This window comes from Castor canadensis, chromosome 3 (genome assembly GCF_047511655.1).
Source record: "Castor canadensis chromosome 3, mCasCan1.hap1v2, whole genome shotgun sequence".
NCBI classification, from domain to species: domain Eukaryota; kingdom Metazoa; phylum Chordata; class Mammalia; order Rodentia; family Castoridae; genus Castor; species Castor canadensis.
The window spans coordinates 70,660,420-70,673,133 of record NC_133388.1 but is presented as its reverse complement, the minus strand read 5'-3'; positions in this window follow the sequence as shown (position 1 = coordinate 70,673,133).

The window sequence follows — 12,714 nt, the reverse complement described above, 5'->3', positions numbered from 1 at the left end:
GGAATGGAAAAATGAATGCAGAGAAGAGGATGACAGATTTTCCAAGCCCTGGAGCATTGCACCCCAATAACATGAAAGCCTGATGTTTCGTGTTCAGGGCTAAGAGGCAACCACTGATTGCAGTCTAATCAGCAAGCCAAGGCCTTCACTCCTTCTCAGCACATCTTCCAAATACATGTGAGTAAAAAGTAATTTGTGCCTCAGCAAAGCTCAGCTCTGGGATAGCCAGTGATGCAGGTGCTGAAAGCAAATGGAAGCCCAGGCAAACAGCCCAACCTCAGGCCAGAGAGGGAGTGGGGCATGGAAAGCATGTCAGCCTGAGTGGCAAATAATAAATATAACATTAACCAGCATTTATTAAGGATCTGGTTACCATATATTTGTGAGAAAGTTAACAGTTCTTATTGGCTTAGGTAAGACAAATGAACTTTTTTTATTTCTGATGCCCCTGTGGTTTGAACTCAGGGATTCAGCTTGCAAAGCAGTCACTCTACCTCTTGAACCATGCCTCCAGTCCATTTTGCTCTAGTATTTTGGAGTTAAGTTCTCTCAAACTATTTGCCCAGGCTGTCCTTGAACCACAATCCTCCTGATCTCAGCTTCCCAAGTAGCTATGATTACAGGCATGAGCTACCAGCACCCAGCACAAGGAACATTTTGCACTTGCCAATTCAAGTGTGCTTTTTATACCACAAGAAACATTTACTAACTATCTAGCACTTTGATCCAGGAGTTTCAGAGCTGCTCTTCCTAGACCCTCCAGCTCTGCTTGTCTTCTCCCCAGTCAATGCTCTGAGACCTCCAAAGATTCCTTACAAGCTTTCCCCTTACAACTATCCCAACCCTACACTTAGACCTCACATTTCCTCCCTGCCTCAAGAAAGTGCTCTCCAAGGATCTTAATATCAGACCCCAAACTCTAAAGTTGGTACAGGAAAGAGAAAGAAATACCTTGGAATTAATAGGTATAGGCAAGAACTTTCTCAATGGAACCCCAGCAGCTCATCAACCAAGAGATAGCATAGGTAAATGGGACTTCATAAAACTAAAACCTTCTGTTCATCAAAAGAAATGGTCTCTAAACTGAGAAGACCACCCACAGAGTAGGAGAAAATACTTGCCAGCTACACATCGACAAAGGACTGATAACCAGAATATATAGGGAATTCAAAAAACTAAATTCTCCCAAAATTAATGAACCAATAAAAAAAATGGGCAAGTGAAATAAACAGAACTTTCTCAAAAGAAGAAATTCAAATGGCCAAAAAACACATGAAAAAATGCTCACCATCCCTAGCCATAAAGGAAATGCAAATTAAAACCACACTAAGATTCCACCTCACCCCTGTTAGAATAGCCATCATTAGCAACACCACTAACAACAGGTGTTGTCGAGGATGTGGGGAAAAAGGAACCCTCACACACTGCTGGTGGGAATGTAAACCAGTACAACCACTCTGGAAAAAAATTTGAAGGCTTCTTAAAAATCTAAACATAGATCTACCATATGATCCAGCAATACCACTCTTGGGGATATACCCAAAAGAACGTGACACAGGTTATTCCAGAGACACCTGCACACCCATGTTTATTGCAGCACTATTCACAATAGCCAAGTTATGGAAACAGCCAAGATGCCCCACCACTGATGAATGGATTAAGAAAATGTAATATTTCTACACAATGGAATTTTATGCAGCCATAAAGAAGAACGAAATATTATCATTCGCTGGTAAATGGGTGGAATTGGAGAATATCATTCTGAGTGAGGTTAGCCTGGCCCAAAAGACCAAAAATCGTATGTTCTCCCTCATATGCAGACATTAGATCAAGGGCAAACACAAGAGGATTGGACTTTGATCACAAGATAAAAGCGAGAACACACAAGGGAGATATGACGATAGGTAAGACACCTAAAAAACTAAATAGCATTTGTTGCCCTCAATGCAGAGAAACTAAGGCAGATACTTTAAAGCAACTGAGGCCAATAGGAGAAGGGGACCAGGAACTAGAGAAAAGGTTAGTTCAAGAAGAATTAACTTAGAAGGTAACACACACGCACAGGAAATTAATGTGAGTCAACTCCCTGTATAGCTATCCTTATCTGAACTAGCAAAAACCCTTGGTCCTTCCTATTATTGCTTATACTCTCTCTTCAACAAAATTAGAGATAAGGGCAGAATAGTTTCTGCTGGGTAGCGAGGGGTAAGGGGAGGGGGGGTAAGGGAGAGAGGGGAGAGGAGGAGGATGGGGTGGGGGGAAATGGGGAGAAATGACCCAAACATTGCATGCACACATGAATAAAATAAAAATTAAAAAAAAAAAAAAAGAAAGTGATCTCTAATCTGTAAGGCTACTCCTTCCACTTGGACTTTGGATGTCACCTTTTGTCAAAGATCCTAAAAAGTCTCCTAGCTCCCCATCTCCACTTCCTGCACCCTCCAAACATTCTCAGTTAATCTCTATGCCCTGTTGAACTACTCCCCCTTTTACTGGCTCACATCCTTTTTTGAATAAGAGTAGGAAAAAAAGATACCTTCCTTTTGCTGTTAAGTACCTACAGCTGTGGTGGTGCCTACAGCCACCACTCCTCTCTTCAGGTACCCTGATGCAGTCCCCACCACCCCTCCAAAACACACAGTCTGGGTTCAATATCTACCCCTTCCTTAACCATTTATTCAAATGAACGTACCTCAAGCCAAATTCAATGAAGCTTAATCGTCACTCTTCTTTCTCAACCTCTTTACAGCATTTCACACCACTGAACATTTCCAGCTTCTAAAAATTCTCCCCAACCTCATCTTAGAGTTCTCTCTGCTCCCTTGATTCATTTTATAAAAACCTGTTTTCTTCCTCATTTCCAAAGTCCTGTTAACCCCTCTGTCTTTCTGAAGTATGCCTGTTTCTCAGTTTCTCAACTGGTTCCTACCTCTCTCTGTTTTGAGGTGTGTGTTTTGTTTTGTTGACAGGACTGGTGTTTGAACTCAGGGTTTCCCACTTGCAAAGCAGGTGCTCTAATGCTTGAGCCACACCTCCAGTTCATTTTCTTCTGTTTATTTTGGAGATGGGATCTCACGAACTGTTTGCCTAAGCTTACCTAAACCCACAACCCTCCTGATCTCAGCCTCTCAAGTAGCTAGAATTACAGGCATGAACCACCAGCACCTGACTTCATACCTCCCTCTGGATTCTAAATATCACTTCAGGTATTTATTCTAACTGCTGGAAGAATACATTTAAATATAATTAAAATAATACTAAGTTATCTTTAACACAAAAAAAAAGGGTTTACCCAATTCTCCACACCCATTGAAGGGGTTGGAGGGGCGGGGATAGACTAAAGGAGAGAAATCCAGAAAGCAAGAATAGGACACTGGCAAGCAATGGCTGACTGGAAGGATGGCGTCCTGCAGTTCACAGAGAGGCAGATCCAAGAACTAAGACCAAACATACCTTTTTAGAAGCCATCGGTCTCAAACTTGCCTGTCAATCTTCAGCAAATGAATATAAACAAGAAGCCCCATTTCACTCTGAAAATTATAGCAAATAGATTTTGGGTTGAGCTTTTTGACCTGAACATAATGAAATCAATTGAAGATCCTGGACGTGCTTATCCCAAACTTAAAAGAGGAGGTGATTTCCTACCAGTTGTTTAGTGTGCACATCTGTTCATTAAAGCAAATTAGTGCTTGCTGTCATCAAGACTAGCACATGGAGCTTGCCACTACTCAATTTCAACCCAATCTGGAATGTTTATCACACAGGCTGGGGACTCAGGAGCAGCTGCTCATGTTATTAGACCACATTATTTATTCTCATTATAATTTTATAAATTTATGTACAATGCAAGCTAGATCATCTAACATTGCCCTAACTTATCATTGTAGTAAGTGTACAATAAAACCCAGATTATCTGTCAGTGTCCTAGCTAGTTCCAGGAATCTGTGTCCCTGATATCCTCCCAAAGTAAATCTTTATGCTAACTGGCTACTAATGCTGAAATTCAACCAGTGTCAACACATTTTGAAGCTGTCAGAACTGTCTCAAAGTTTTTAGATAAGCAGAGTAAGCCAAGAAAAAAATAAATCTCCAAAAATTCAACAAAATAAAAGTCCCAGAGACTCATAAGAAATTTCCTTAATAAAAAAATTAAATTTTGGACTGGGAATATAGCTCAGTGTCAGCACATACCTGCCTAGCATGCACAAAGCCCTGGGTTCAATTCTCCACACCACAAAAAAATAAAATAAAACTTTACTGAAGCTATAGAGCTATTGTGTTTATGCAAGGGATATATTTCTAAAGATTTTACATATTTAATTTAAAACATTAATTTAAGACAGAGCCTGACAAAAGCCTTATTTTTTGCCCATCTGCTAAAAAGGAAATACCATGTAGTAATACTTTAAATGCAATTTGCAATTTTCTAAACAAACTACATTTAGAAAATATGATTCATGATTATTTTTTAACTTGGAAGGATTTTCATTGTTTCAAGCTAAGCAGAGAAAATATGACTTAATGTACAGCATGGTGGTTTTAGTTAATGACAATGTATTTGCTGGTGGTGTGGCTTAAGTGGTAGAGTGCCTGCCTAGCAAGTATGAGGCTCTGAGTTCAAACCCCACTACTGCCACAAAAAGAAAAAGAAAGAGAACTGTCAAATTTTTAAAGAACAACAAAAAAATACCCAATGTATTGTACACCTAAAATTGTTAAGAGTAGAGTTCATAGATTCTCACCCCCCAAAAAACTGGTAAGTAAGGGGCTGGGAGGGTAGCTCAGTGATAGAGCACTTGCCTAGCATTGGATGCCCTGGGTTTGATCCTGGCACTGCAAACGAAAGAGGAAGAAGAGGAGGAGGAGGAGAGAAGAAGGAGGAGAAGTATATGCAGCAATAAATATATTAATTATCTAAATTCAGCCATTCCACAATGTGTACATGTATCAAAGCATCAGGTCACATTCAACATAACCTGGAATTTTCTATCCTTTATATTATCTTTTTCTTAGAAACATGTAAAGCTGTTGTGATAATTCCTAGTAGTAGAGGTAGGGGCAGAAAGCTTGAAGTTCTTAGAAAAATATGGGTTAAATATAACATTTCACAATCTTGAGGAATAATTTATTCCTCAAATTATTCTCATTTTGGGCTGGCAGAGTGACTCAAGAGGTAAGAGTGACAGCCTAGCAGGAGTGAGGCCCCGAGTTCAAACCCCAGTGTCAGAAAAAAAAAAAATCTCATTTTATCTCAGCCGCTGTTGTTGTTGTCATCATTGTTGCTGAAATAGGGTGTCCTTATACAGCTCAAGCTGGCCTCAAACTCCTCTTGCCTTAGCCTCCCAAGTATTGGGATTAGTCTTCTGCTTAGAGCCACTTAGCAAGTAATCTAGGGAAAAGTTAAAGCTAGCATCTGTATAACTGTTTAGCTAGGACTGTTTATGTTAGCAGTGCTCTCATGTCTATTTCTAGGTGATGGCTAGTGGTTGATATTCAAAGTTCACAGTCTCCTTTCTTTCCTTTAAGTGAAGTGCTGCCACAAAATAGATTAGGGATGGGAGCATGGCTCAAATAGTAGAGTGCCTACTTAGAAGCCCAGTAGGGCAAAATAGACTAGAATTTCCAGGATGTCCAGCCAGTGACATCCCCTGACCTGTAGCCACTATGACAGTTCTTAAGTCTAACTTTCCATCATTTCCACAAAGACTATCTCAGTTGGCCATCTCACCCACTACCACTGACCTCCCCAAGAGGCAGGGGAGTGAGTGTCCCTTAAATACCAGAACTGAATATGGGGACCAACCAGATGAACAGTCTAACATTTATTTGAAATCTCATTCTACACCTCTGCTCTGCTCTAAAAACATATATAATCTGCATTTGTTTCAATATAACTATGTCCCAAAATCTCCCCTGTGAATCAATGTTCCGCAAAGATTCCTGTGTCTGATGGTCTCAGGAATCCCCAACACACACACTCTAGTTTGATAGCCTGACCACTTTCAGCTCTGACTGGATTATCAAGTCTCCTGGCAATTCCAGGACTCAAGGATCTGCAGGCTTCAGACAGTTGCTCACATTGTGTTCTTAACACACAGCTCTCCTTACCACTCTTCTGCTCATAAACCTTGGGACCCCAGGACCCTTATTTTCTTCACATTTGTTATGGACTTTTGTCTGATGATCTCTATGTCAGAATGAGCCCTTCTGGTTCCTTCAGTCCCCATACCTGCTTACAAATGGCCTCTCCACTCATGAACACTACAAATCATCTCTAATCACTTCCTGAGCTGCTGAATGACTCCATTGTCCTTAACACCTCCCTCCTTTCTTTCCTAGTCTATACCTGACTCATCTTCATGAACCACAGGTGCAGAGGACAAAACATGTGCTCTGGTTGGGTGGAGGGTGGAAACTAGATTGTTATTTTCTATCTTGATGAAAAATGTTCAATGGTAAGCCTGCCATGGTGGTGCACACCTTTAATCCCAGCACTCAGGAGGCAGAAGGAGAATTGCAAGTTCCAAACCAGCTGGCCTACACAGTGAGACACTGTCTCAAAAAAAGAAAAAAAAAGTTCTGTGGTTAGGCTGTAGAACTGTGGGCTACTCCTACAGCCTGGATCTGGTATGTCCCCCAAAAGCCCACATATGGTTTTGTCCCCTGGGAAATGGTAGAGCCTTTATAGGTGGGGCCTAGTGAGAGGAAGTTAGATCATCTGGGACATGTCCTTGCTCCTTCCTGTCTCTCTCTTTGCTTCCCAGCCTTTCTGAGGTCAACAGCTTCCTCCACCACAACACTCTCACTATGGACTTCCCTTCCACAGGCCCAAAATAACAGGGACAATTGACCATGGACTAAAACTCCAAAACTATAAGCCAAATAAACCATTCTTCCTTTCGAGTTGATTAGTTCAGGTCTTTTGTCATAACCACAGAAAACTAACACAGCTATGTCTGTATATATATATAAATGGAGAGAGAAAGAGTTCTGTAACATTTCTGAGTTACCAATGTTAGTCAACTCCCTCTACAAATTTACAAATGGGGAGGCAGTGCCTAGTCCTCTTCCTACCCTTGTTGGGCAGATGCGCTGACTAACCTCCTGCCTCACCTTCCTATCTTGTTCCCTAGCCCAATCCTTCCTCTTTGCTGCTACAGCCAATCTTCCAAGAATCTTCCCACAACGTACCATCATCTCAGCAGGATGGGCGCCGTCCTTCACACTGGCGCTCTCTCCCCATGTACACTTACTATTTCTACTCGCAGTGGAATGCAACTTTTCTCACTCCCCTGTGCCTTCATAAAAGGACGATAATTCTCTGCTAGGAAGTGCCTAAGTCCCTACTCCAGCTGCTCCTGGTGAATTCCAACTCATCTTTCAAGGGTCAGACCCATTGTCTCCTCCTTCATGTTGCCTGCACCCTCAAAACAAGCACATGGGCCCTGCACACCCCTCCCCTACAGCGCCTGCTACCTGCAGTCACTGTCCACCACAAGGTTACGCCCACCATTCAGTGAGCTCTGGAGGACAAGCCCTGGACCTTTCCAATTTATGTCTCTAGAAATGTCTGAGACAAAATATATTCTCAAAATATTTGCTGAATGAGTAAATAAAAGAATGAAGACCTCCAAGAATTTGTGTGTGTGTGTGTGTGTGTGTGTGTGTGTGTGTGTGTGTTACTGGGGTTTGAACTCAGGGCCTTCACCTTGAGCCACTCCACCAGCCCTATTTTTGTGATGGGTTTTTTTCAAGATAGGGTCTCATGAACTATTTGCTGGGGCTGGCTTCAAATTGTGATCCTCCTGATCTCTGCCTCCTGAGTAGCTAGGATTAAAGGTGTGACTCCAAAAATGTTTTAGCAAGAATAGCATCAGAGAAATAAGAACATGTGAACCAGGACTGAAGTGAAGGTTCACTTGAGCCCAGGAGTTTCAGATCAACCAAGGCAACAAAGCAAGACCCAATCTCAAAAGAAAAGAAAGGGCTAGGTACAATGACTCACACTGGTAATCCCAGCTTCTTGGGAAGCATAGGTAGGGAGGATCATGGCTCAAATACAGCAGGAGGTGGGGGAAGTTAGCAAGACTCCATCTCAACAAACAAGCCAGGTATGGTGATACACACTTGTCATCCCAGCTACATGGAAAAAAATTTGAGCCCCTATCTGAAAAATAGAGCAAAAAAGGACTTGGGCATAGTTCAAGTGGTAGAGCACCTGCCTAGTAATAGTGAGACCCTCAGTTCAAACCCCATTACTGCCAGAAGGAAGAGAACACAGATTTCTGTTATTCAGAATAAGACTAATTATTCTGATAACACCCACCCAAGTTTTACCCATAGTAAACACACAATACATTCAAGAAACTGAAAAAATATTATTATAATGCATATTTTTAAAATAGTATCATACTTACATTGGATGTCACAGAAGAAAAGTCACATTTTAAAAATATAAAGTGATGTGAGGGCGATCTGTCTGTGACATCTGTCACCCCATTGATCACCAGGGTTGATTCGGCTGATCTGGCTGGCTAGGCGGGTGTCCTCTTCCTCCCTCACCGCTCCATGCGCGTCTCCCGAAGCTGCGCGCTCGGTCAAAGAGGACGACCATCCCCGACAGAGGACAGTTCTTCGGTCAAGGGTATACGAGTAGCTGTGCTCCCCTGCTAGAACCTCCAAACAAGCTCTCAAGGTCCATTTGTAGGAGAACATAGGGTAGTCAAGCTTCCAAGACTCCAGACACATCCAAATGACGCACTGCATGTGGCAGTCTGCTTTTCTTTAAAAAAAAAAAAAAAGATATATATAGATATATATATATATAAAGAGTTAAGTGACATAATCTTCTGACTTAAGAACAATTAAAAAAGAGTTATATTTAAGCAATTGAACCAGAAATTATTTATCACTTTCATGCTCCAGTTCCAGCCTAAGAGAAAGACAGAAGTCAGAAGGTATGGAAATCAGACGACTATCAAGGAGTTGTTTTTTTTTTTTTTTTTAAAAAGCATCTGATTTGCTGATACTCTAACTACTTGATGTGACACTCATCAAACCAACAAACTCAAACATTTTTACCTTCCCGCCATGCACTGGTGCCTCACACCTGTAATCTTAGCTGTTTAGGAGGCTGAGATTGGGAGGATTGAGGTTCGAGGCCAGCCCAGGCAAATAGTTCACAAGACTTCATCTCCAAAATAACCAGAGCAAAACAGGCTAGAGGTATAGCTAAAGTGGTAGAATACCTGCTTTGCAAGTCTGAAGCCCTGAGTTCAAACTCCAGTTCCACCAAGAAAAGAAAAAAAAATATTTTAACCTTCTCTTCTTTGCCTTCTCGGTGGACTTTTCAGGTCAAGGCAGCCCAAAGCTCATTTAATGAACTTTGTTTAAGTGCTAGGGACACTGTGCAGGGAAGGACTTGCTCAGGCCCTGAACAGACTCGATCTGGAAGATGCTTCTGAATGTCACTGCCCTGAAGAGAGGTCACTGGAGAGTCATCAGAGCACAGATGGGAGGCACCTAGCCCAGTGAAGAACTCCACACATTGCCCAAGGAGAGCACTCTCTCACTTTACTTCATCCAATTTATTCCAATTTATTCTACTTTAAATCAGCAGTTCTCATCCAGGGCTAATTCTGCCCCCAGGAAATATTTGGTGATATATGGAGGCATTTTGGATTGTCAGAAGTGGTCATTGCTAGAAACATATGAGTAGACACCATCAGGGCTGCTAGCTATCCTACCTTGCACAGGACAGTCCCACACAAAAAATTATGTAGAAGGGAGATGGCGGGGGGAAGGGGAGAGAAATGACCCAAACATTGTATGCACATATGAATAAAATAAAAATTTTTTAAAAATTATGTAGCCCAAAAATGTCAGTAGTTCCAAAGCTGAGAAATGTTGCTTTAAGTTTTACTCCAGTCTGCCTGTCTAGATTAGAAAATACTCCCAAATTAATCATACCCAACTCTGAACATAGCTTTTGTTTTTGGGGTTTTTTTTTTTTGAGGGGGTGTTGTTTTTTGATAGTGGGGCTTGAACTCAGGGCCTCACACTTTCTAGGCAGATGCTTTTCTACTCTGCTAGCCTTTTCTTGGGTTTGGATATTTTTGAGATAGGGTCTCCAGAACTACTTGCCCTGGCTAGCTTTGAACCATGATCCTCCTGATCTCTAACTCTGGAATAAGCGATTACAGGCATGAGCCACTGATTCCTGCTCGCTTTTGTTTTCACTATCTCAGAATGAGTTGTATGAATATAAGCTCATAGAGTCTGAGGATCAGATAAGACTTCAAAAGTCTAGCCACTTCCTTGTCAACATTGCTTCATACACATCTGCTGCTTGCAAGTGAGAAAGTTGTCTTTCCTCAACTATATTATAAGAAATTCCATTAACTCTTTTTAAATTCATGTATTTCACAAATATTTATCAAGCACTGACTGTGTACCAAGCACTATTCTAGGCACAGGGGATATTGTGAGACAAGCAGGCAATATCCAGCCTACTCAGGAGACAGAGATGGGAAGATCAAAGTTCAGGCCAGCCAGCACAAAAAAAGCTAGTGAGACCCTATCTCAAAAATAAGCCAGATATGGTGTTGAATGGCTGTAATTCCAACTACTTGGGAGGCATACGTAGGAAGATCACAGTCTGAGGCCAACCGGGCAAAAAACTTCAAGACCCTAGCTGAAAAATAACTAAAGCAAAAAAGGGTTGGGGGCATGGCTCCAGCGGTAGAGCTCTTGCTTAGCAAGCTCAAGGCCCTGAGTTCAAATCCTAGTACTGGCAAAAAAATTAAAATAAAGTAATAATCATATAATTTCTGTTGTGATAAGTGATTTAAGAGGAAGAATATAGTTGACCTACTAACAAGGTTGCTAATCTAGTCTGAATCAAGGCTTCTGGGAGAACAGAACATTGAGCACATACTGAATTAAGCATTCAGCCAGTGTTTGTTGAATAAATAAAAGTAGAGCCTGAGGAGAAACAGAAGTTATCCCGGTGGAGTGTACAGAGGTAGGAGGACAGCAAGACAGCCATATGGCCATGATGTGCCATGTAGATGCCTGGAGTCCAGAGACAGAGTCTGGAACCAAACCCAGGACCCCAGCTCCAACACATAAGGAAAAGCGAGAAGAGCCCACAAGAGACTGACAAGGGAGGCCAGAGACAAAAGCAGGAACCAGGAAAGGGTGTGTCAAAAAGCAAGCTTTCTAAGAAGTTTGGCAGGCTAGCTTGCCAGAGTGACTGGGAAGCCATTCTTTCACCGCCCACATCTCAGAGAGGAGGAGTGCACAGATGTACACATAGGCACAGGCATCTTACTGCTGGTTTTTCGATTTGAAATGCATAAACTCTTTCCCTTTTTTTAATCTTTTTTTTTTTTTTGAGACAAGTTCTCTCTCTGTATAGAACTCACTCTATAGCCCAGCCTGGCTTCAAACCCATGATCCTCCTGCCTCAGTTTTCCAAGTGCTATTATTACAGGCATGGGACACCATGCCAGTCTTACACAAAATCTTTCTCCTGATTCAGTTAACCACACTGATCTGATTTTTGTGATTGTTTTCATTTATAATGCTCACATTTATCATGCTTTCTTTTTGCTTGTGTGGTACCAGGGTTTGAACTCAAGGCCTTGTGCTTGCCAGGCAGGTACTCTACCACTTGAGCCACACCCCCAGCCCCACCTGGCTCCTTTTAAATAATAAATTCAGAGATCCTCCTGATCTCTGCCTCCTGAGTAGCCAGGATTACAGGCATGAGCCACCAGTGCCTGGCACTACTTAATTTTTCTATAATACTTAATTTTTTTTTAATGACTAAATAGCAACAAATCTTATAGCAATCTCATTTTTGGTCTCCGTTCATCCTGGTTGGAAGGGGTGAAGCTGCCAAAACCTACCTAAAGGGCAGGAAAAGAATAAGGTGACCAGGTAACCTAGAAATTCATAAATTAGTCCCTCAGTAAGGTTAACTGCAGCTTCCTTTGACTGTTTCAGGTTAGAACCCAGATGAGTGCTTGACTTTCTGATTCTTTTAGAATGACCTTTCATTGAACATGTACCCAACACAAGATACACGCTAGAATTATGAGTTGAGAAAGACATTGTCATGCTCTCAGGGTACTTAAACTTTGCCCGGGGAAAACAATAAGCTAAAAAGGCTGAAAGCAGAAACACCCACGGCTTAATTCTAGCTACTCAGGAAGCAGAGATCAGGAGGATCATGTTTCAAAGCCAGCCTGGGCAAATAGTTCCAGGAGAGCCTGTCTTTAAAAAAAAAAAAAAAATCACAGAAATAGGGCTGGAGGAGTGGCTCAAGGTGAAGGCCCTGAGGTCAAGCCCGGTACTGGAAAAAAAAAAAATAGAACTTGTCTTGACCCAATGTGTCTCAAAGTTATTTGACCAAAGCATCATCATTGTTGTTATTGTTGATTAGAGTATCTATTTAATAGTGGTCAGGAAACTAAGTTCGTGGGTTACAATTTGTGAAATGAGGTTCAGATATAGATGAGATTCTGAGCTAGGACGTAAGACATAGCAATCAATCCTATATTTACTGTTTTTGAATCATTTCAGTCATTGCTGTTTGTATTCTGTACATAGGAAAAGCCAAGGTTGAGAATTTTCAGACCACCCCAGGAATTAAAGCACTCTACCACTGAGCTATGTCCCAGCCTGTGCCTAGTGTGTTGAGACAGGGTC